General features: G+C 48.0%; 1 protein-coding gene across 8 annotated transcripts in view; it reads right to left on the minus strand.

Annotated features, from left to right (window-relative positions):
• The window catches only part of SIPA1L3 (signal induced proliferation associated 1 like 3), a 239418-nt gene that overhangs the window by 136551 nt on the left and 78069 nt on the right, over nt 1–24798 (minus strand). For 4 of the 8 annotated variants that reach the window (XM_023245059.2, XM_023245055.2, XM_023245056.2 and 1 more), the window contains one exon: nt 8219–8286. The gene's annotated coding sequence lies outside the window, so the exon portion shown is untranslated. Of the gene's footprint in view, nt 1–5298; nt 5489–8218; nt 8287–14224; nt 14370–24798 lie in introns of those variants that run through there. The other 4 variants (XM_045046365.1, XM_045046368.1, XM_045046369.1 and 1 more) reach the window with 2 other exon arrangements.

Consider the following 24798-nt stretch of genomic DNA (forward strand, 5'->3'; position numbering starts at 1 on the left):
CTCTCAAAAATAAATTTAAAAAAAATAATAAGTAACATTTAAACATAAATAATAAAAAAAAATAAAGAAGTGCCACATCATAAACACTTCAGATGAACGTGAAAATGATGGATGCTAGAAATATGTGTAAATGGCCCAAAAAGTGACTCTCGTGACAAGGATGTCTGTGGAGAATGTAACATTGTTTTCATAGTATGTGAGAAGACGGAAGCAACATTTAGATTTCAGCATTTTTGATATCGTGATTCTAAATGTGTCACAAAGTCAATAAACTTTAAAAATATAAGTAGACAGCTGATTATATTATTTATAATCCCTAAACATTTCAAGTAGGCCCCAAAACTTAAAAAAAAAAAAAAAAAAAAAAACTCTTTGAAAAGATGGGAAACACCATGTTATAGGACACATGTGGTTTTTTAGCCCAAGTATTTAAAAAGATTTTGAAGGAACACATTAGCTTGCAATCGTGATCATCTTGGAGGATTGAGTCCTTTGATTTCTTTTTAAACAACAAGCATTACTTTGATAATCAGAGAGGCGAACAAACAATACAGGTTAATAAATGTGAAGCTCACCCAAGGATACGATAAAGTAGTAGTCCTCACCCTTGGCCGCACCCTGGAAACATCTGGGGAGCTTTAAAGTAAACACCCCACGCCTGGTCCCACCCTTGGTGATTCTAATGGACTGGTCTGGGGTGGGGCCCAGGCCTTGAGGTTTCTTAAAACTCCTCACATGACTCTAATATGCGGTGAGGATGAGAACCATTAAAGCAAGATTTTTCAGATTTTTTTGTAGAACATGTTACTAAGTGTCTTTTAAAAAATAAGGTCTCGCAGGCGAAGATGCAGGATCTTTTCTGCAAGATTTCTGAGTCTGTAATGTGCAAATATGTACCATGGCTTTGACAGGAAGAAGACAGTGCAAGGTGGACGTTTGTGTCAGTGTATGTGTGTGTGTCTGCTCAGCAGTCCTTCTCTTGAGCAGCCATGCCATTAGCAAGCCGTGTCCACTCCACCTCCCAAGCTGCCCCCCCTTCCCCCCCACCTTGGTCCTGTCCTCCATCGCCTCCCATCTGGACTATGGCAGCAGCCTCCCCATTGCCCTCCCACCGCCCTTACAGTTCATTACCCACAAAAGTGAGCTAGCAGAGGTCCCTGGGGCACACACAGTTGGCAGAAGCTTCTGCTCCCAAAGGAGAATGCCCCTAGTGTCCCTAACTGCCACACTAGGACTGTGGAAGGGACCTGCCTTAAAGTGTAGGCAGCATCAGGAACAGCAGAGCTGTGGCAGAAGGAACCTGGGTCCTCAACACCACTGTTGAGCTCCCATGTCACAAGCCCAAAAGACAGCCCAAAGAACCTCTGGACTTGGGAAGCCCACACATTCCCTGACTGTCTACGCCAGCATGCATGGGGTTTTCTGTCATTTACAGCCAAAAACATCTGAGCTATACACTCTCTATTACAAAGTACCCTATTTATTGGTCATACATATATATTTTTTTAACCAGGTAAAATCACCTTATTTGCTTTTCTTGTTTATTGTCTAGCTCCTCTTTCTAGAACTTCAGCTCTACAAGAGCAGGGACATTTGTCTGTCTTGTTCACTGCTCTGCCCCTAGTACCTGAAACTCTGCCTGCCAAAGGGCAGGAACTCAGTATTTGCTGAAACAATGACTGAGCTCAGTTCTTGCAACAGCTCCAAAAGGTAGGTGTTCCAAATACCCATCTCCTCCTGACTTCTCCCTGTAGTGACCCTGCAGTTACAATGGCCTTCGTCCTGTTCCTTCCCAGAGTCAAACTCTTCTAGCCCAGAGCTCCCTCGCATTCCATTAAAGTCTACTGATCCTTCAGGCCTCCTCGCAAATGTCAGTCCTCACAACAGACATCTCCTGATCTCTCTAAAACACATCAGACTCCCCTTAGATATGCCCTGCTGGTTCCTCCATCAGGGCACTTAGCACAGATGCAATCACACAGCTGTTTTTGTAATTACTTAACTTCTGTTTCCTCCACTGAGAATGAGTTCCAGGAAGGTGAGGACCCCTTTGTATTGCCAAAGCTCTAAAGGGTCTGGCCCACAGAAGGTGCTTAATAAATACCACACCTGACTGTTGTGTCCAGGACATTTACTGTTCACTGAATACCCACGTACCTCCACATTTCCAGCCCCTTGCAGCTAGGCAGAGCCATGTAACTAGTTCTGGGTGCGAGCGGAGGTGAACTGTGTCACTTTGGGCCTCAGCATCTAAGTGCTGTGCTGTGGGAGTCTCTAGTTCCCTGTTCTGCCACGGTGACCCTGGAGGCTATGTGTTCTAGTCATGAGGCTTCAAGACTGGAGCCCACATCGACCTGCATCTCTGAGGTACAAGGTAAAGTGCCCCCTGCCAACCTAACCTGCCTTGTGTCACAAGTAAGAAATTGACATTCGTTATTTCCAACTTCTAGGATTTCAGGGTCAACCTGTTATCGCAGCAGAAGCTTGCCTATCGCTAGCATTCCTGAGATGGAAGGAAGGCAGCTAGACGCAGAGACAAGGGTGATCACAGACTGGGAGGTGAGTATCAAGGTTGTGCGTGGCCTGTTGCCAGAACAGAACCTCAGTGAAAGGAAGGTGGTGGGGGGGGGTGGGGAGTGGAGGGGGGGGTGTGTGTGGACAGACCGACTACTCCCTGGGGAATTGCCACTTTCAATTCCTGATGCAAACGATGAAAGGACCCAGAGCCCCCACTCCCTTCAGAAAGAGCCCACCTCGGGGCCCTCATCAGACACAGCTCCTCAGGGATCACAGTCAAGTCTCAGCCCCTGGGGACAGGAGGAGGCTCAGAAGCCAGCAACACCCTGGAAAACCCTATTAGCTAGAGGAAGCTGAACCAGCAAGACTGCATGAAAGGGCCCGGGCTAATTCGGGCTGACAACCTTCCCTCGGAATCACCCACTGGGGTTCTGCCCTTCCAGCTCCATCCCAGAGAATAAATCACGCTGTCAGGTCTAATTTGGGATTCAGCTGATGGGCTGAGCAGAGCATCCATGCGTTCTGGTCGCAGAGGTCAAGGGCAGCCCACGTGCTAGCAGCCAGTGCTGAAAGGCCCAGGGACTGGTTAGGTGGAAAAGGACTGGGAAGCCAACAACAGTGGGTTTCCAATACACAACAGAGACACTCTGCTCTGCTCCTGTGAGATCTCTGGGCCAGGTCTCAGCTGAACGAGCCGTGTCCCCAGAGCACAGCACTGCTAATCCTGGCACCATACCAGCTTGGGCACAAGGTAAACACTCCTATTTGGTAAATAAGTAATCATAACACCACCAGCTAGTGCATACTATCTTACGGGCTGGAGACGAAGCTGCCTAACCTGGGACACACAGTCAAGGCTAAGGCATATAAGCCACCACCACTGCCGCTGCGGCCACTACCACCACCATCTCATGTATTATGTCGCTACTTTGTGCCAGGCACTACTCTTAAGTATTTGAGATTCATAATCACTTTTCTTTCTTTTTTTTTTTTTTTTAAGTAGGCTTCATGCCTAGCATGGAGCCCAATGCGGGGCTTGAACTCACGGCCCCGAGATCAAGACCTGAGCTGTGATCAAGAATCAGATGCCTAACCGACTGAGCCAGCCAGGCGCCCCCATAATCACTTTTCAATTCTCAAGGGTTAGGAAGCTCCTGGGTTACACTCCCTGCTCTGCGCGTAGCCGGACTCTGAAGCTCTTGCTCTTGGCTGCCACGTCAAACCATTCCTGATTTCACCATTTCGATTTCAAGAAACTTGCCCTGAAATGTCAAGTTAGGGTTCGGTGTCCCCCCAAGTTCCCACAGTCCTGTGGCTTTCCCCTATTAGAACTCCCATCGCTCCAGGCTGTTTACCCAGAGATCTCTCCCACAATACTCTCTCTCCAGGAGGGCCGCCCTGTAAGCCTCGTGCCCAGCACAAGAGCAGGAAATGGGAAATGACCAATGTTTACGAGACAGATGGATGGAAACCCAAGTCCAAACCTCTAATTTTACAGAGGAAGGGATGGCGATTCAGAAAGAAGAAAGGGGAGTTTCACTGAAGACAGGGGGAGTGGAGAAGGGCAAACTGCTCCTTGATGAATCTCTCTCTTCTCTAAGGCCCAAAGCTGCTTCCAGGAGCCCGATGACCTCCAGGTTGGCTAGCCACCTCCGGGGTCCACCATCCCTGGGCTTCCCCCATACAGCCCTGAACTGCTATGGGCTGTCCCTGTCACTGAGGGCTTGCCTCCTTCCTGGAAGGAGGAGCCCTATTAAGTGCAGGGTCCCCCAGCCATGAGGCTACTACCCCTCAGGAATAGGCACAGAGAAGGAGCACGTTAAATGTGTGTTGAATCGACCAGCAGAACCCCAAGAAAGGAAACAAGGTCTGAGCCTCATTCTAGGAAGATGCATTAAAAGCACAGGTAAAATTTCTTTGGAAAGGGGAGGCCAGGACTAGCCTTCTCAGCCATCTGCAAGCCAGGAAGATGTGCGGTGCTGGCTCACCAGGACTGGACCAGGACCAGGGAAAGGTAGAGCACAGGGCGGATGTGATTCACAAGAAAGCTTTGTAATGACCGAAACTTCCCCAAAGAAAACACGCTGCCCTGTTCCTCCCCTGCTGGAAGAATTTAAAACCGAGGTCACACAGCCAGCAGTCTGGGGACCCCAGGCTACCTCTTATGAGGTAACCAAGTGTAATGCCAAGAGCGAGGGCTCTGGAGACAGACTGCAAAGGTCCCCACCCAGGCTCCTTGACTTGGCAGGTGGCTTTACCACTCTGTGCCTCAGTTTCCAAGTCATTCCTGTGGGGAGATCATAGCAGCGACTTCACAGGGTGGGTACAAGGGGTGAATGAGATCATGCATGTAAAGTGCTCACAGAAGGGCTGGGCACAGAGTCAGTACCCATTAATGTTAATTATTATTGTTTCTCTTCCCCTGTGGAGCCAGACACTGTTGGCTGGCTAACCCGACTGACACTCTCAATTCCCTTTTCCTCTGGCTTCCTCCTCAGGAGAGGCTGAAAAAGCTAAATGAAATTTCCCACCTTCCTTGGAGCTAGGGGAGGCCACGTGACACATTGCTGGCCAGGGAGATGTAAGTGGAACCTTGTGGGAGGATTTTGGGGAGAATCCGTAAGTGGTCCAGAAAAGGAAAACACGTGTGGCTGGGTGTTGGCCTTCCCCTCCTTGTTCTGACTGGAGCTACAGCACTAATCTTGTAATCGCGAGGGAAGGCCGAGTAAATCAAAGAAGCTCCAGGCTGGACACCACTCAGCCTCTGAACTAACCAAATACCTTCAGGTTTGTTGTTATGGGAGAGAAATCAATGCTCGGTTGTTTAAAATGCTGCAAGCTGGGTTTTCTGTTCTTGTAGCTAAAAGCATTCCTGGCTGATGGACCCACCATAACACAAATGGCTCAGGGCACCTGTCCGTGGTAACTGTTTGCCGACCTCTATTCAGGTCCCTGGATGAGAACCCCAGAACTAGAGGAGAAAGAGTGGGAAACTGAATTAGAATAGTGCCTACCGAGCCTCAGTCACCGTGTTCTGTTCTTCTTTTCAGCTGCATCTAGTCCCATCTATGCAATTATTTACTTAGTATTTTCTTTAAACCAATGCGTTTCTATTTTTATTTATTTGTTTTAAAGTAATGTCTACACCTAATGTGGGGCTTGAACTCACGACTCCAAGATTAAGAGTTGCATGCTCCACCGACTGAGCCAGCCAGGAGCCCCAGTAAACCAATTCATTTTTAAACTTAAACACACACACACACACACACACACACACACGAGTCTACTGGGGCCCCCAGGTGGAGCAGTCAGTTGGGCATCTGACTATTGATTTCAGCTCAGGTCATAATCCCAGGGTTGTGGGACTAAGCCTCACATTGGGCTCCATACGGAGCCCGCTTGGCATTCTTTCTCCCTCTTCCCCTCTCCCTCTCTCGTGTTCTCTTTCTCTAAAATAAAATAAAATAAAATGGAATCTACATTACTACCAAAATGAAAAATCGGTTATCTTTGTTACAAAAGTAATTTAATCAATAATAATAATAAATAAATACAAGGTAAACAAAATATGTTCATCCACAAATCACTACAAGTTATCTGATGTAGCATAATTTGGGTTTATTGGACTAGCAAGAAATCTTCATTTTTGCTGTCTATCAGGAAAAAAAAAATGTCAGAGGATCTGGCAATGCTTTGCATTTTTACGGGCAACAAAGGGCGAGAGCTAAGAAGGGGCTGCCCCACCGAGAGGAAACAGTGTCCTGATGCTGCAATTCCTGAAACCCTGTTTCGAAGCGAGATAATTTATTTAGATCTCCTGCTGGCTGGTGGACGAATTAGGTTGGGAGCCTTATTCTTATTCAGGGCCTCCTCAGAGAGGCCTTCCCGGATTACCTCGCCTAAAATCACTCCTGTTCCTCCTAGGCAGCCCCATTCCTGTCTTACGGACTTCTCCTACATTCACTTGTCTGTCTGTTCTATTCTCCAGTAGCATGTCCGTTCCCACAGGGAAAGGATTCTGCTTTGTTCACTCCTGAATCCCCAGTATCTAGAACACAACAGCAGGCGATCAAAGGCATATTTATTGGCATGGTCATGAAGCACAAAGAAAGACTGAGGAACCATTACAGACTGCATGAGAATAAGGAGACATGACGACTAAACACAGTGTGGCATACTGGATAGGATCTTGGAACAGAAAAGGGACAGCACGGGGGCACCTGGGTGGCTCAGTCAGTTAAGCATCTGACTTTGGCTCAGGTCATGATCACACAGCTCATGGGTTCGAGCCCTGCGTCAGGCTCGGTGCTGACAGCTCAGAGCCTGGAGCCTGCTTCAGATTCTCTGTCTCCCTGTCTCTCTGCTCTTCCCCTGCTCTCTCTCTCAAAAATAAATAAACCTTAAAAAAAATTTTTTTAAAGAAAAGAAAAGGACATCGGTGGAAAACTGCAAAACTTGACTAAACTCTCTTAGTTCACAGTACTGGACCAGTGCTCATTTCCTGGTGTGCCAAGGCTGCCTGAGATGGTGACATTAGGGGATGCTGGGTGAAGGGTAGGTACGTGAGCTTTCTGCACGCTTGGTGTAACTTTTCTGGGGTCTAAAATTCCTTCAAAATAAAAGAGCTAATAAAGAAACTGTGCTGAGAAGCATCCTTTGATGGAAATGCAGCCCCTTGAGACTGTTCCATGAACACGCTCCAGGTACCTGGGCAGAGCCTTGGGCCAGGATGAAGGAAGGTGAAGAGACCCAATAAGCAGCCAAGAAGAGAAGCTGCTGTCTAGATCCACTCGGTTCCCAAGGGTCAACCCGCTGGTCCCTGCAACTTAGCCCACATCATGGTGACACAAACCGGGCAGAGTCTGGACGTCAGAATCTTCTGTTCTCCACCTGCCATACCATTAGGGGCATTTGGTGCTTCGAGGATCAGACAGCGCCCTCACTCCCAAGCACCCGCATGGCATCCTGCCAACAAAGGTTGGCGCCCTCATTTTGGAATGCCCCACTGGCAACTGAGTGCCATCGCTTTGCCTATGCCAAAGACACAGAACAGGATGTTCACTAGCAAAGTCCCCAGAAACCTAATTATAACATATTCAAAATCTTTATCTCACAGCTATTTGCTATATGTACGTGTTTTAATTCTGTGTCAGTACCTACACTGTATCTTCAGCCTACAGAGGAAGAGCACATCCACACAGGGTGGGTGAGGGGGCCGGTCTGTCTCTCGATGGTGGTGGGCAGTTACACAAACATTGCAAGTGCTTATGCTCAGAGAACTGTACGCCAAAGAGTGAATTTTATTCTGTGTAAATTTAAAAAATTGAATTAAAAAAGAGTGTGATACACAGATGTGCGCCACGAACAAAGATCTCCGAGATACTCTGCTGCTAGGGATGGTGGGAAACACGCTGCGGAAGCACCCACATACAGCATGGCTTCTCTTCTCTTTGTGCTGCGAAGTATGTAAGTGCGCATGTGCGTTAAGTAGGAATATTCACGGGAAGAGGTCTGTCATGACACCCACCTGACTGCTGACGTAATTAGCTCTCAGGGAAGGTGTTAGACTTGCAGGTGATGCATAGGACAGTGAAGGAGACTTTCATTTTCCCCTCAATACTTTTTCAAGTAATTTTTAAAGATAATAGAGACCTATATGGACTAGTTATAAAATTTAAGCAAACAGCCACACTGTACTCACCCTCAGTGTGTTCTGGGCACTAGTGTCCCTTGAGGGTCCCACGAGAGCCAATGTCAAAGACCGTGCATCTGTGGAGAAGAACAACACAAGGTTATGTCTTTGGCCAGTCTGAGCCTACCTGCCGCAGTTTCTGTCATTTACAAATTCACCCCCTCAACAAATGTTTACTGAACACCTGCTCTGTGCTAGGCACCAAGGGAACACCAGTGACCAGGACAACACTGCTGTCCTCAGAGAGAAGACATTCCAGTAAAGGAGGAAAACAATAAAACAAATACATGATGCCGAGTCAGGGAGTAGTCAGCAGTCTTGATGGAAACTAAGCAGGCTGAGGAGAATGATGCGCCTGCTGTTTGCAAGAGTGGCCACAGTACAGACACCTTAATTCAGGAGGACCACAGGCTGTGTGACTTTCTGTGCAAGAGCATTCCAGGCCATGGGAATGGCCAGTGCAAAGGACCTGAGGCAAGGTATGTATATGGAGAATTTTAGGAGGAGCAAGGGGCCCATGTGCCTGGCACAGGGTGAGTGAGGGGGCAAGTGGTCGGAGATGAGGGCAGGGAGGTGATAGGGGCAGATGGAAGGCCATTATAAGGATATTTCCTTCAGACAATTTTGAATAGAGAAGTAGCAGAGATAAATAGCACTTGTCCTGACTTGTAACTTTATAGTATTAATTTATGTTTTAAAGTACTTAGTATGGTTGTTCATATTTGAATGGCTATATCATGAAAACTGTATATTATTAATTTATGTTTTTGAATATTTAGTATGGTTGTTCATATTTGAATAGATATTTTATGGATGAATGAGTGTCTCCACTGTCTGTATTGTTCACCCTCATGTTTCTGTTTATGCCAGGTTTACCAAGTCAGGGAGATGAGATCTGAGAGGATAATCCAGAACCTTCCTATAAGGAATGGCCATTAAATAATGACTCTCACTCCCCATGTGCCAGGCCATGTCCTAGCAGACATGTGCTAACTCATTTCACTCTCTCAATAACCCTAAGAAATAGATGTTTATGATTACATTCATGCTATAGAAAAGGAAACTGAGGCACAGAATGGATTAAAAAAAAAAACAAAACTCACTAGCTGAAGCTGCCTGGCCAGTCAAAAGTATATTGCAGATGGGATGAACCCAGGAAGCCTGGCTCCAGAGCCTACTCACCTACTCCTGACCATGTGGCTAAGCCAGTGGCCATGGCGGTCAATGAAGAGAGAGCTAACTACAGGCAGATAATGCCTCCCTTTCCCCAACAGCATGATGCCCAAACGCTACTCAAACACCAAGGCTGAGCTCAAACTCCAGCCAGCTCTCAGGAAGGAAACCTAGCGAGTAGCTAGCCAGCTCTCCAGAATCTAGGAATCAGGATATCTTCAATAATCTTGCTCCTAGAGGTTCCTGGAGAAACCCAAAGGGGTTCTTAACTTTTCTCAGCCCTGTGGGCAGCCTGCCAAAGACGAGTGTGGACTCCTTCTCAGAATCATGTTTTTAAGTCAACAAGATACAATACCCAAGGCTATAAAGGAAACCAATTATATTAAGATATCAAAGTATCTGTATAATAAAACCTAATCTGAGATACAGTAATATTCGTGCTTTTTTATGAATGCTTTAAATTATAAGATCCTAATGGTGTGTCCAATAACCATAGTAATTTAGAAACAGATGAGCATAAGTGATATTTTGCAATATCTGCAACAATCGTAATGTGATATGGAAATATTTTTAATTTCTAGTGGTGACAAAGTCACAGGTACTGCAATACAACTGTAGCTTTGGCTCTCATTCTGAAGAAAAGGAAATGCTAAATTCCAGATGGCAGAGGGAATAAAGATGTAACCTTTTTCCCAGCCAACTTCGCGATCCTCTAAATTCTATCCAAGGACCCTTCAAGGGTCTATGGACCCAGGATTAAGAATCTCAATAGGGAAAAGGCAGAGCAGATTCCTAGGGAAGGTAATAACTGGGAAGTGTGGGGCAGATTCAGATCCTTGTGAACACTGTATGGGAAGGGGTCCTGGAGGGCTAGTCATACAATACAGGTCTGGCCAACAAAGCCACTAACCTCCTCTTTCCTTGCCTCAGAGATGGCTCGGGGTAGCCCTGGCATTGAAGCCATGGTGATTAGGTTCAATAAAAGCAGTCTCAGGACATATCCTGGGACTATAGGGAAAGAGATGGGTTTATTTCTCTTGGGGCACTGCTTAGCTGGTTGGATATATAGACAGAGCTGCTTCAGAGCCTATCTGACAACAAAACCAACACAAAAGAATACAGAGCCACGAAGTACAAGGAAACAGGGTCCTGGCAACCTCATGTGAGGCTCTGGATCTAGCCACACCTGAAGCTATTCAGTGTACAATGTCCCAGGAAGTCAGTGCAAATGCTTCTTTTTACACTTAAGCAGGTTGACCTGAATTTCCATTTGTTCACAAAACCAAATGACTCAATTACACAGAAGGGCAGAGTTGAGTGCAGTTCTTGACAATTCCCATAGCTCACTACCAAGGCATTTAGGAAAGCACAAAATGAAATTAGACAGAGTTACTATACATAGAAACAGCAAATACAGAAAAACACACACTCTTTAAAAACTCAGAAATAGTCTCTTGGGTAGTTGGCTTTCCCCCAAGCTGGTCTACGAAGCCCTGACAATTGTGGTTTTCAAGATGCTTGACAGGGCATGAGGGAACCAGAAGCACCCAGAACATTTCCTTTATCACCAGACTTTCCATTAAAAAAAAATTCCTGGGATGATCAGAAAGCCCCTGCAATAAAGCTCCTGTAAAATTTTAATAGCTGCCTTTTAAAATACAGCGGAAATTGCTTTTCTGCCACTCTCATTCTTCCTCCTTCCTTTCTCTAGAGTGATGTATATGGCTCTTTAAAGTCACATCAGCAGTGACGTGTGGTGGTGCCACGTCTCTCTGACTGGAGGGAGCTGTCATATCCACCAGTGTGGGGTCCCTCACACATGGGAGGGGTCACAGCAGAGAGGACGATGCTGAGGGGTTGTGGAAATGGCAGCAAAGGTGGGCTACAGGGTCAGCAATTCAGCCAGGACCCCAGACCTCCCAGAGCCCCTCTTCACACCACCTGGGAAGGGAAGAGGCCCTCGGACTTGCCTCATCGATCCCAGCACACCCGCCAGAGCAACAGCCCACCTGGTCACGGGGCCACGCATCTCGCTTCCCAGGGTTTATGCCAAGAAACAGAATCCTAGATGACAGAAGCTGGGGTGAGGGGATAGCCTGGCCTGACTCACAGTCTGACTGGTTCCTCCCCTCGGCCACAGCAATTGGCTCTGGGAGGGACACATGATCTAAGCAGGGCCAATCAGAGTAGGCCCTGGAAAGTTTGCTGGAATTACTGGGGGGAAAGGGATGGGATGGAAGGAAGGTAGGGGCTGCTGAAGGCCTCTCTGCCACCTGGGAGGTGGGGGGGGGGGGCGGGCAACGGAGAAAGAAGTCAAAGCTGACAGAGGCAGAACCCAGAAGTGGAGAAGGATAGCTTCCTGACAAGAATACCTGAGTGTTGGCTCCAGTCAGGCCAGCTCTGGGACTTTCAGGTCCCAAAGCCATTAACTTCCTTGTGCAGTTTAAGCCAGTTTGAGCTGGGAAGATTCTGTCATTTACAACAAAAATCACTGACTGATGGAACCGGAAGGGACCTCAGAAATCAATACAGCATTCCTTCATGTTTCGGTGAACACGATCCTTTCTAAGAAGCTGACAAAACAAAACTATGTCATGTCTCTCCAGAAAGAGGGGGAAAAAATACCCCCACAAAGTACTGTGTTTCAAAAATCCAAAGGGCTCTGAAGCTGCTGTCCATAGGAACTGGGTGAAGAACACTCTGATCCGGTTTGAACCGTCTACTTGATGGATAAGGAGACTGAGGTTCAGAACGCTTATGTGGCTTGTTTGGGCCCAGGGGGAGGCAGAGCCAGGCCTCTCTAGAGGGTCCAGAGGTGCGGTCCCCAGGCAAGACTGCAGAGGGTAAGGGGAGGCAGCGGGTGAGGCTGCGGAACCCCATGCCCCCATTTAGCAACACAGCAGCTCCACTTTTTTTCTGCTTTAAAAATTGGGCTTTCAGGGAAGTGTCCGACAGAAGTTCTACCACTCCACAGTAACATATGGGAAGCCGATCTCTTCTATCACATTTCAAAGTATTAACATGTTACTGACCTTGGTTTTGATCCTCACTGACATCTTAATGAAGCAGGCATTACTGCCATGGCTCCGAGTGAGATGCTTCTGCAGGGGCAACCAGCCAGGGTGCTGCTCTCTGATCCCAAAGCTGCCCGAGCACCCGGGCCTTTCTGCTCCTGTGCTTCTGGGCCTCACATTTCTATTCTTCCCTTGGATTTGATCTCAGCTCGTACGGAAAGGATCATTCGCTTACACCTCTCCACTCCCCTTGGCTTGGTCCTCCCTGCAGACCAGGTCAAGAAGTGGTGGCTGATCTGACGGGTCAGAGATTACGACGGTGGCTGGCACCTGCCCTTCCAGTGGGCAGGATTACTAGCCCCAAAGGCTAGGACGAGGCACCGGCTCTTTTCTCTCCCTGTGCCCAGAGACGGTGGCTTCCTCTGGTGCTCTCTGTCTTAGAGCAGGACACACAACCCTGGCCAGTGTTCATCCACCCTCTAAGATCACCCGGGGCACACACACTCCTCCTGACCAAGTGCCCATGGGGGCAGCCAGACCTTTCTCCTCCGCGCAGCTCGCTGTGCAAGTGGCTGATCTAGACACTAAGACTTAGGTAAAGGAGAACCCAGCTCACTGGGGGCTTTTGCTACGAGCTCCCTTCTCCTTTCTAGACTTTACCAAAGCTTCACATTGGGGCCACAGGGACCTACCCACCTATTAATAAAGAGGTTCAATCGTCCTCCATCTAGAGAAGATTCCCATTATGCCCATCCTCATCCCACCTTTGGAATAGGGACTTAGGAAAATATCTGTTCATTCAACTGCCTCTACCCACCTGCCAACAAAGAAAAGCTGCTATGCGAAGAAAAGACTCTGCCTTGGGAAAATCTAGGCCCTCAACTGCTACACTGTATGGCAGCCGCTGAGATCATCTTGCAATTAATCATGTTTTCTCTTATGACCTATATTCTATTAATAACACACTAACGACTTAGCACTAGTTCTTTCATTGATTGATTCAGTCCACAGATATGACTAGGGCTGGGTCACTGACTTCCAGGGTCTCACATCCTCATTTCCTGTCCCCCACAGAGGATAAGCATCATGCTATAGGGCTCTGGGGACTTCACTGTCCCACCTCCAGCCTAGCCTAAGTAACTCCGCGGTAGAGTGGCTCAAGACAGGCCTCTGCAGAGAAAGTGCTGAGGGAAAGCAGCAACGTGTGACCCCTTCACGCACAGCCGACTGGCCAAAATGTCAGACTCTGACACCACCGAATGTTATTGAAGTTACAGGCTAAGGGGAACTCTCAGTCACCGCGGGTGGGAGCATACACAGGAACAGACATTTTGAGACCGCGGCTGGCAATTTCTTGTAAAGAGGAAGAGACGGTAACCTCAGTGACACACTTCACTCCCCCACTGACTGGGATTCCCTGCCGAGTTCCCAGACCCATGTGGCCTTGCAAATTCTCACTCTGGTTTAAAGCATGAGGTTTTTGCTTTGATTTGACTACATGCCAGCACTGTTTTCAGTTAACTATCAACTCGTTTGACCTTTAGAACAACCCTGTGAAGAGGGTCTGCTAGCTTCCCATTTCTAACCGACCAGCAAACTGAGGTACAGAGAGGTAACCTGCCCAAGATCACACAGCAAGTAGATGGCACAAATCCACCGGGATCTGAACCTAGTTGATCTGGCTCAAGAACTGCCAACAATGCCACTTCCCAAACACAGCAGTTAAGAGTATGGGCTCAGCCCCGAAACACATCTGATTCCACATCCAGATATCGACTTCAGATGGATCAAAATACAAGTGTGTCTGGAAGAGAACACAGGAGCGTACCTTCATGTTGGTGTAAGTGAAGATTTCTCATTCAGGAATTCTAGGAGAGTGTCCGTCTCACAAAAAGACGCATTCGGGGGCGTCTGGGTGGCTCAGGCGGCTAAGCGTCTGACTCTTGGCTTCAGCTCAGGTCATGATCTCGCAGTTTGTGAGTTCGAGCCCCACACTGGGCTTCGCACTGACAGTGTGGAGACTGCTTGGGATTCTCTCTGTCTCTCCGCTCCTCCCCCACTTGCTCTTTCTGTCTCTCTCTCAAAAATAAAAAAAAAAATTTTAAAAAGACTCATTCACACAGTCTTTGTCCCTTCACTAGCTTGGAATGCAGGTGTGATGCTGCTACTCAGATTTGAGAGGGTCCCACTTGTCTCCAGAACACTACTCTGCCAGAACAGAAGGACTGAATTCTCTGGGTGCCCTGGCCCCCTGGGAAAGTGGGTTCGGCAGCCATCTGTAGCCACGAGGGGACAAGAGATGGCATGGTGTTGACCATGCCCTCTGCCACACCATTGAGCCACATCTTCTCCCTCCAGATGTTACTTGACACACGGCATCTTATGTACTGAAATGACAATGCTGCCCGTTTCAGACCGATACTTGCAGCCAAATGCACGCCTGACTAAAACATCTTGCCGCAGCCAGGATCTGGCTGCCACGGGCTGTGGAGAGTGCGAGCAGCCACGAACACGGACTTGAAAGTGTCTCAAAAGGACTCAGAGATGAACTTTGGGAATCAGATTTCCACTAAGCATGACTGGTCACAGGCATCCAGGGATGACGTGGTGTCTGAATTAATTCTCGGGGGACTTGAACTGCAAGCTGCCTTCTTTCTCCCTATGGACTTGTCGGGGAGCAGTCGGGGAGACTGTGATTTTAAGGGCCAAGCCCAGCCCGCTGGCACAACTGCACTGAGGTCTGCTGGCCCCAGGCTCCCAGGCTGGCGAAATCCTGCAGAGCTTGTGGGTCCTTTTTCCTCCTGTCACCAGCCATTTGCTAGATGTGCCAACAGTTAAGCCCCTTCCTGCACTCCATAAAAACAGCTCGTCAATGTGGTTGACTGCCGGGTGCTTTTCCACAAAGCACTCCCACAGATCTCAGCTAATCAGATGGAAGATGGAAGAGTGGTCAATCTACCAAAATAGGTCAGTCTTTATTTTTTAATCCTCTTATTCATAATATATTGAAAGGGAAGAATGAAAAAAAAAACATCATTAGTAAGAACATCTAGGATTACTCAACCTGTCTGTGCCTCAGTTTGCTCACCTATAAAATGGGGATAATAAATAATAACCGGGGTGTTGTGAGGACTAAATAAATTACTCTGTGAAAAATGTTTATTTATTTATTTTTTAGGTTTTTATTTTTTATTTTGAGAGAGACAGAGAGAGAGACTGCACGTGCATGCAAACAGGGAAGGGGCAGAAGGAGAGGGAGATAGAGAATCTTAAGCAGGCTCCACGCTCAGCATAGAGCCTGATACAGGACTTGATCCCACGACCTTGGGATTATGACCTAAGATGAAATCAAGAGTTGGATGCTTAACCAACTGACCCACCCAGGCGCCCCTCTATGAAAAATATTTAGAACAAAACCTATTACATAGTGAATGTTCGATAAAGGTGAGCCGCCATTGTTCTTATTGCTGGTGACATGGTGAATTTTTTGGATGGAAGGTCTGTGAAAAGCTTCAAAACCCCACTCTCTGCTCCACTGGACACACAGAGAAAGGCACTGCTCTGATTCTGGCCCCTTAGGGAAGGAAGGAAGCTTGAAGGTCCGCGCCAGGGAGGAGAAGCTGGCTCCAGGGCCCAGGGTACTGTGGGCAGGAAACAGACCTACTGGGTGCTAGTTGCCCACCCAGTAGCCATCCTTCCCTTTCTTCTCCGAGTGCTCAGCTAATGCAAGATCTCCCAACCTGCCCTGCAGCTAGGGGTGGCCAACAAGAGGTAAGCAGAAGTTGTTGTGGGGCTTCAAGGAAAATTCCTCACCAGAAACATGGAGTGGACTACAATTTTGTAAACCCCACCCCCCACCCCCACCCCGCGGCCCAATTCCCATCGGGATTCAGACTCACCAGCTTGACACCAGGAGTCATATTGGACCACGATGCCACCTTTAGGACGAAAGCCTTCTGCTAGGGACGGTAAAAGCAGAAAGACAGAAGGATCCTGCTTTTCCTGACGTCGTCTGTGGAGCTGCCATACCAGCCAAGGGCTGTCAGCCTCTGGACATTTTAATCACCAGAGACACCACCTTCCGTGGAATTTAAACTATTATTATTTCTGGTCTCTGCTACCAGCAGCCGAGTGTACTTTCAAAGGATATTATGGTCTAACACAGCAGATGACCAATGGGCCACAGCGTTCCACACCAGAGAAACCCCTCAAGAAACCTGCCACCATTTAAAGTGTCCTCATGCTTTAGAGGACCCTCAATCTCTCCTCAAGAGCAGGCAGAAAGCTAGGTACCGAATTTCTCACAGAACCGGATTACAACCATTTTGCCCTACGAGGAGGCAAAATAAGACCTACAGGAGATCTCCTGAGCCTCTCACTCAGTAATTATGAAACGCTCCCCTAGGCTGGACACTGTGCACGCTAGGGTATGAAACCTGGTAGACAAAAGCAGGCACAGTCCCTGCTCTCCCAAACCTTACAGGCCAGAACAGGGGACAGAAAATAAACAGGCAAACAAATACACGTATGAGTACGAATGGTGAGAAGTACCACGTAGGAAACCAGGGTAAATTTTAGCCCAGACTGAAGAGAAAGGAGAAGGAAGTCATGTGAAAAGTGGAAGTAAGAGTCTCCAGGATGTCCATCAACGGAAGAACGGATAAACAAAAAGCAGCGCATCTACACAATGGAATATTATTCAACCATAAAAAGAATGACGCGCTGATTCATGCACAACATGGATGAACACTGAAAACATGATGCTGAGTGAAGGAAGCCAGTCGCAAAAGACCACGTATTGTATGATGCCGTTTACATGAAATGTCCAGAAGAGGCAAATCCAGACAGACAGAAAGTAGATTAGTGGTTGCCAGGGGCTGGGAGGAGGGGATGGCGGGGAGGATGGCGGGGGGGATGGAGAATGACTGCTGATGAGTTTTGTTTTGTTTTTGGGGCCAATGAAAATGTTCTGGAATTAGATACTGGTGATGGTTGCACAGCCTTGTGAATACACCAAAACCCACTGAATTGTGTACTTCAAAAGAGTGAATTTTATGACATGTCAATTATATCTCAATTAAAAGGCACTCAAAGGGCCACTGTGATTCAATCACTATGTTGATAATAAAGTCTCTAATGAAAGTTAAGGAAAAAAAAAAAAAAAGTATCCCAGGAGATGGAGGCGAATGTGGGAGGCTGTTCAAGGAAATTCACCGGAGGCCTGTGTGGCTAGATGGTTGCGGTGCAAGAGGGAACGCTCCAGGACGTGGCAGACATCCAGAGCGCCCTGTGAGCCACGGTCATACACATGCTTTTTATTCTAAGTATGAGGGGAAGCAGGAGAGTGATGTGTTCCGATCTACATTTCTGAAAGATTTCTCTGGCTGTTGTGCAGAGACGGTCAGGGTTTAAAAGAAGCAGGGAGAACGATGAGGTGGCCGCTGTAATACCCAAGGAGAGGAGGCAGTGGCTGGGACCAGGGCGAGGGCAGAGGAATGGAAAGGAGGAGGCTGGTAAAGATGTGAATTTCAAATCAAGGACACATAGGCCTCATTGACGATGGGATGGCCACAAGCGTAAGGCTGAAAAGAAAGATGCACGTGTCTCGTGAATTTTTCCAAAGTGGTTTTCTGCCAGCTTCAGATTGTGCACAGAATGACAGCAGGTCACCAAATGTCTGTTAAATGAATTAAATAAATGAACAAAATCACTGCCTGGCTTTTTTTGTGGGGCACATTTTTGTATTTTCTTTTTTTTTTTAATTTTTTTTTCAACGTTTATTTATTTTTGGGACAGAGAGAGACAGAGCATGAACGGGGGAGGGGCAGAGAGAGGGAGACACAGAATCGGAAACAGGCTCCAGGCTCGGAGCCATCAGCCCAGAGCCTGACGCGGGGCTCGAACTCACGGACCGCAAGATCGTGACCTGGCTGAAGTCGGACGCTTAACCAACTGCGCCACCCAGGCGCCCCACATTTTTGTATTTTCAATAAAGATGTTAAATTCTCTCTCTCTTCATGTATATATACGCACACGGATCCTTACCTATCAACATAATATCCTTACCCATACCTGTTTCTCTCCCATCCACTGGTAGAGAATGGTCCACTAAACACCACCAGCTACCCATCTGCTCAAATCAGAAACCTCAGGGTCATCCTTTTATACATACACACACCCTAAGCAAGGTCAAGCTTCTAAGTCAGTAACAACAAGGTCCTTCCATCTCTGAGGGGCACAGAGAAATAGGTAAGCCAGAAAGAAGGGAGCTCTTACTTCTGATCAACAACATGTAGGAGAGAAAACAGAGACAGGAAGTGTTCTCTGTCTTTTTAGTGGGGGTGGGGAGGAGCAAGAGATATAGTCAAGAAGAGGAGGGGCGTCTGGGTGGTTTAGAGAGTTAAGAGTCTGATTCTTTCTTGGTTTCAGCTCAGGTCATGATCGTCATGGCTTCTGGGATCAAGCCCCACGTTAGGCTCTGCACTGACAGTGAGGAGCCTGCTTGGGATTTTTCTCTCCCTCTCTTCCTGCCCCTCCCTGGTTTGCACGTGTGCTCTCTCTCAAAATAGATAAATAAACATAAGGAGGAGGAGGAGGAGGAGGAGGAGGAGGAGGAGGAGGAGGAGGGGAGGAGGAGGATGGGAGGAGAAGAAGGAGGAGGAGGAGAAGAAGGAGGAGGAGGAGGAGGAGGAGGAGGAGGAGGAGGAGGAGAGGGGGGAGGGAGGAGGGAGGAGAAGGAGAGAAAGCAGTGTGAATAAACGTGGTCTAGTCAGGGGAGGAATTTGGGTCAATTTGACCCTTATGCCTTTCCCTTTAAGTCCCACTGCAAGTGAAGACCAGCAGAAGACAAGTTATATCCCAAAGGGGTCATTAGCCCCAAACCACTGTCAGCCACACCCATTCTGAGGGGAACACCAGAGCCCTGGAAGAATGCATCCTGGAACCAGAAGTAGGAAAGGGGAAGGAATGAAGTCTCATAGAGAACATCTACAGGGCCACCGCCATCACAAACCACAGGGCAAACAGTGCCCCTGGAGTGGTGTGATGCAACGGTCTTGTGGGGATGTGTCCACCCAGAACATTCCTTCTAGGTCCACTTTCCCCAGCAGTAGGGCTTATCTGGTTTAAGAGTGGGATGTGAGAAACATTTCACTGCCTGGTTCTTGTCCAGTGGGCTTGGTTGTGGACACAAGGAAAATTATCACCTGTGTTGCCTGTCCCAAGAAGCTTCATCTGGAACATAGCCAGGGACCTGATGCCTCGACTTTACCATTCTGTAACTCCCCTGTGTCATTCTTCCTTCCTTCCTTCCTTCCTTCCTTCCTTCCTTCCTTCCTTCCTTCCTTCCTTCCTTCCTTCCTTCCTTCCTTCCTTCCTTCCCTCCCTCCCTCCCTCCCTCCCTTCCTTCCTTCCTTTCTACATTTATTTATTTTTGAGACAGAGCATGAGTAGGGGAGGGGCAGAGAGAAAGGGAGACACAGAATCTGAGGCAGGCTCCAGGCTCCAAGCTATCAGCACAGAGCCTGATGTGGGGCTCAAACTCACAAACCGTGAGATCATGACCTGAGCCAAAGTCGGATGCTTAACCGAATGAGCCACCCAGATGCCCCTCCCCTGTGTCATTCTTACAAGCAGCAGATCTGGTAGCAATGAATGCTTCAAACAGCTGACCAAACGCTGCTTTATTCATTCTACAGAGAAAGGGAAGTAGGTCAAAGTGCCTGTCATGGTCAGGTAGAAGGGACTTTTCACGTAGCACCCATGTTAGCCTCTCCTAGTCTGAGGTCCCAGTGAAGGTTCACCAACACCATGGACTCTCCACCTGTGGCTGGAACACCCTCCCAAGGGATCTCTAACGTTGACCAATGTATGAAGTTTGTCTGGACCACAATTAAGGATACTGCAACATCTTCCAGACAGAACGCTGGGCTAAGAAGGCCATGTGACATGGAAGAGAAAAGGAGTGTGATACCATCACTCAAATACAACACAGATACATACACTCGTCATTGTAATTTCCATAAATGGGATATCATGTTTACTTCTCTGAATCTTGCTTTCCCTTAAATATTCTCACAAAAATGCCTCCAAATCAACTAATAGTGGGTCTTACCCACTGTTGTTTTGTTTTGTTTTTTTTGGCAGCTAATATTCCACAGTATGGATGTGCCATATTTTACTCAATCATTCCCTGAAAAATGGGCATTTATTTTATTTCTGGGGGTTGGTTGGTTTGCCCCTGAAAACCATACTGTAATAAACATCCTTTGGCACTGGGGTCATTTTTTTCTACAGGGTAGATTCTCAGGAGCAGGACTGCTATACTGAAGACTACTTATGGGTATTGTATAGTTATATTATGGAAGGGGTTCCAAGATCAGGATGTAGAGCTGTATATGTAGCATCTGCTTGGTTTTGTATGGAGTCTCTGGAAGAACACACCTGAAATGGGTGTCCTCGCGGGAAGGGAACTAGGTTACAGTGGATGGGCAGGGGGAGACTTACTTTCTGGGTGCCATCTGAATGTTTTATCACGTGTATATTCTGCTCATTCGAAAACAAAAAAAAATATTTTTCAGGCTGCCTTCTAAAGAGGTTGCAAAAGGGGCGCCTGGGTGGCGCAGTCGGTTAAGCGTCCGACTTCAGCCAGGTCACGATCTCGCGGTCCATGAGTTCGAGCCCCGCGTCAGGCTCTGGGCTGATGGCTCGGAGCCTGGAGCCTGTTTCCGATTCTGTGTCTCCCTCTCTCTCTGCCCCTCCCCCGTTCATGCTCTGTCTCTCTCTGTCCCAAAAATAAATAAAAACATTGAAGAAAAAAAAAATTAAAAAATATAAAGAGGTTGCAATGATTCACACGTCCTCTAGCAACCTGGGAGAGTACTTAGCTGAGCTCACTAATGCCCTATATTTTTCTCCTTCAAGGCTGTCCCTCCTGCCCCTTCTTGTTTTGACCTAGTATGAGTTGAAACATGTCAGATGTTACCTTCTTGTGATCCATAATTCCTCCTATTCTACAGCCCTTGGGCAGGTAGGAAGCAGACTCCCAGAGATGCTAATTTTGACACGTCAGTCTGGCCAGCCCTCCCCCATAGCACAAAAAAGAAGCCCAAGCCATGGTGGCAGCCAGATCTTCAGGGACCTGAGGGCACGGATGGCAGAGACAGACAAGGGCAGGGGGCTCTCTCTCCTCCGATGCTTGCAGGTCACACTGTTTTAAACTCACGCTGGCTGAGCTCCCTCTCTAGCCGAGTGGCCTAGAGTCTCCCAAATGCCCAAAGTCTCTCAGAAAAGGGGAGAGAGGCCTGCAGCGGCTGCTGCCCGAGGGACCCACACTCTCAAGAACAAGGCCAGAGACAAGAAACAGGAGGGAACGGGGGACAGAAGACACAAAAGAATCAAGCTCATACAAACAGGAGGCCTTCTCATTCATTTCCTGCAGGCCAGGCATCCTCTACAGCTGGCCCCAAACCAAAGGCCTCGCCAGCCAATGCTTTAAGCCCCACTGTGACTCATGACACAGGAAAACAAAGCTGACCTCGCAGAGAGAGTAAGGGCCCCTCGTATGGCAGCAACTCCAATATAAACACCTGCTACTGCATTGCTGGCCGAAGTTCTGGACTAACCTGCAGAGGGGAGGGGAACAGATGAGAAAGCAGCCCTGGGGAAGGGGGGGTGGGGTGGTTGGGGAGAGCATGGGAGAACATCTCAACACAGGCAGCAAGTCCATTTGATTCAGGTCCTCTGCTACCGTTCTGCAGCCTACGCTCTGGTCTGAGCTGGGACTGGTGTAGGGGAAGCCCCAGCTTTTGCTCGAGCAGTCCCCTCTGTCTGGATGACCTTGCCCTTGATCCTTTGAGACCCAGCTCGGCAAGGATGTGTACATGTGGGTGTTGGCTGGAGCGGCCTCTGTAAGTGAGGAAAATGGGAGACAACCTGAGTGTCTGTTAGCAGGGATGAGCCAACAAATTTTGATGCGGACACGCAACAGAATCCTTTATGTCTTCCCTTCCCTCATCCTCCATGGCATCCATGGCAAGTTCACTGAATGGTTCTATTGCCACTGTTTCCAAAAATATATCCTAAATCCATTTCTTTTCTCCTCTTTTCTTTGTCTTTTTTTCAAGTTTATTTATTTATTTTAAGAGAGACAGAGGCAGCGGGGGCGGGGTAGGGGGGGCAGGGAGAGAGGAAGAGAGAATCCCAAGCAGGCTCCGCACGGTCAGCTTGGAGCCTGATATAGGGCTCGAACTCCCCAAACGTGAGATCATGACCTAAACTGAAACCAAGAGTCGGATGCTTAACCGACTGAGCCACCCAGGCGCCCCCTCCTCTTTTCTAAGCCAAGCTACCACCCTCATCTTTCACCTGGACAACTCCATCAGATCCCTGCTGGTGGCCTGGAGTCCCCTCTTGCCTTCTTAGATTCTATTCTCCACACACAGCCAGAGTGATCAAATCAAACAGGAATCACATCAGATTGCTTTCTTGCTTAAAAAATCCCTCGAACTTCATCTCCTTCCATTTCACCCATTGCTCAATGCTCCCACCACACTGGCCTTCTTTCCCTTCCAAGCTTATTCCTACCCCAGGGCCTTTGCACATTTTGCTCTAGCTATTCTCAAGGCTGGTTTCTTCCTGCCAGTAAGGCCTCCCTGTGACTGTATACAGTGAATAGGCATGAAATCTAACTACATGCAATGATATGGACTTCTCACAGACATAATGTTGACTAGAAAGGCCAGACACAAAGGAGCATTTACATAAAGTTCAAAGTCAGGTGTGAGACATCAAGAGAGTGGTTTTGCCTAGATGAGAGGAGTAACTGGGATAGAATAGGAAAGGGACTTCTGGGGGCTAGAAATACTGTTCTTAGAGCAGGTTACATGAGTGTGTTCAGTTTGTGAAAGTTCATCTAGCTACACACTTTCAGCATGTGCCCTTGCTTATACATCTACACACACACAGAGCTTAATAAAATGTTTAAAGAATTAAAAACTTTTTGGCTGCCCATAGTATTCCTTATGATTTGGGAATTTCCCACCTATGGGTCTTGGTGGGAGGCCGGGCCTACCTCCCATGATCAGATATTACAAAGGCCAGGAACTGGCTCTCACAGCCTCCCCTGCAGCCAGACCATGAGTTCTACCCAGCAGATACACCCTCCCTCCATGGCTTGAATGGAGCTTGGAGAACTAGGATGTATTCAGCTTGGCGTTTGGAGCCCAGAGCTGCAGCCTGGCACGAGAGGAGCTCATTGAGGCCTGAGGAGCGGAAACAGGACCACCCCCACACCCATTTCCTCCCCCAGCACAATAATTCAAGATTGGACCATTCTGTACTTGGGAGCTCATTCATGCTTTCAAGAAATGTTTACTGAGTGCCCATTTGGTGCCAGGCACTGCTCTAGGCACTAGGAATCCAGGTGAACAGAACACTGGAGTTAATGATCCTAGTGGGGAAGATGAACAATAGAATAAGTAAGAGGTTAGTTAAGTGGTACAGAGAAAAATAGAAAAGAGAGATGAGAACCTCCCTGAGGAGGTAACATATGAACAAAGACTTATAGGATGTTAGGGAGGATGCGGGTATGAGAGAAGAGCTTTCCTGGTAGCAGGAAGAGCCAGTACAAGGGCCCTGAGGTAGGCACATACCTGGGTGTCTGTGGAGCACAAAGGAGGCCCATGTGCCTGGAACAGGGCAAGTGAGGAGAACAGGAGGAGATGGACCCACAGGTAATGGGGCAGATTGTGTGGGGCCTCGTTGGGCACGGTGAGGACTTTGGCTCTTACTCTGGGTAAGATGGAGCCATGGGAGGGGTTATCAGCAGAGGAGGGTCAGATCTGATCGGGTGATGACAGAATTCCTCTGGCCACTTATCCAACTCTCTCCTCTGCCCAAGATGGAAACCAATCCCAACGAGAAAGAGAAGTTCGGTCATTTGTGTGGCAAATGTCTGTCTGAAATAAGCAAAAGCTCTCCACCCGCTTCCTCCAACCCATCAAGGCCTCGTGCTGGCCAGCAGGGCTCTGCAACACAATTAACAATCCATACCCCATTATAGGAAACCAGACCCTTCCCTTCTGGTACTGGGAGAATTCCCAAAAGGAGATGAAGAAGCAGTAAGGCCACGTGGCCAGGAGAGCACCAGCTCCGTAGTCAGCCACAGCCACAATCAAGTCCCAGCACTGCCTCTTAGCACCTGTGTGACCCATGACTCCTCACTAGACCTTTCTGAGTCCCAGGCTTCCTTATCAGTACAGAGGGGAGGGGAGAGGAGCAGTAATTTCTACCCTCGACAGGACCGTTGGGAAGATTAAATGAGCTAACAGGTATCAAGTGACTGGCAAAGTGCCTGGCACAGAGGGAGGCCTAAAAGATGTCAGCAAAGCTGTCATAGTAACT

Source organism: Felis catus, chromosome E2 (assembly GCF_018350175.1).
Source record: "Felis catus isolate Fca126 chromosome E2, F.catus_Fca126_mat1.0, whole genome shotgun sequence".
NCBI lineage: Eukaryota > Metazoa > Chordata > Mammalia > Carnivora > Felidae > Felis > Felis catus.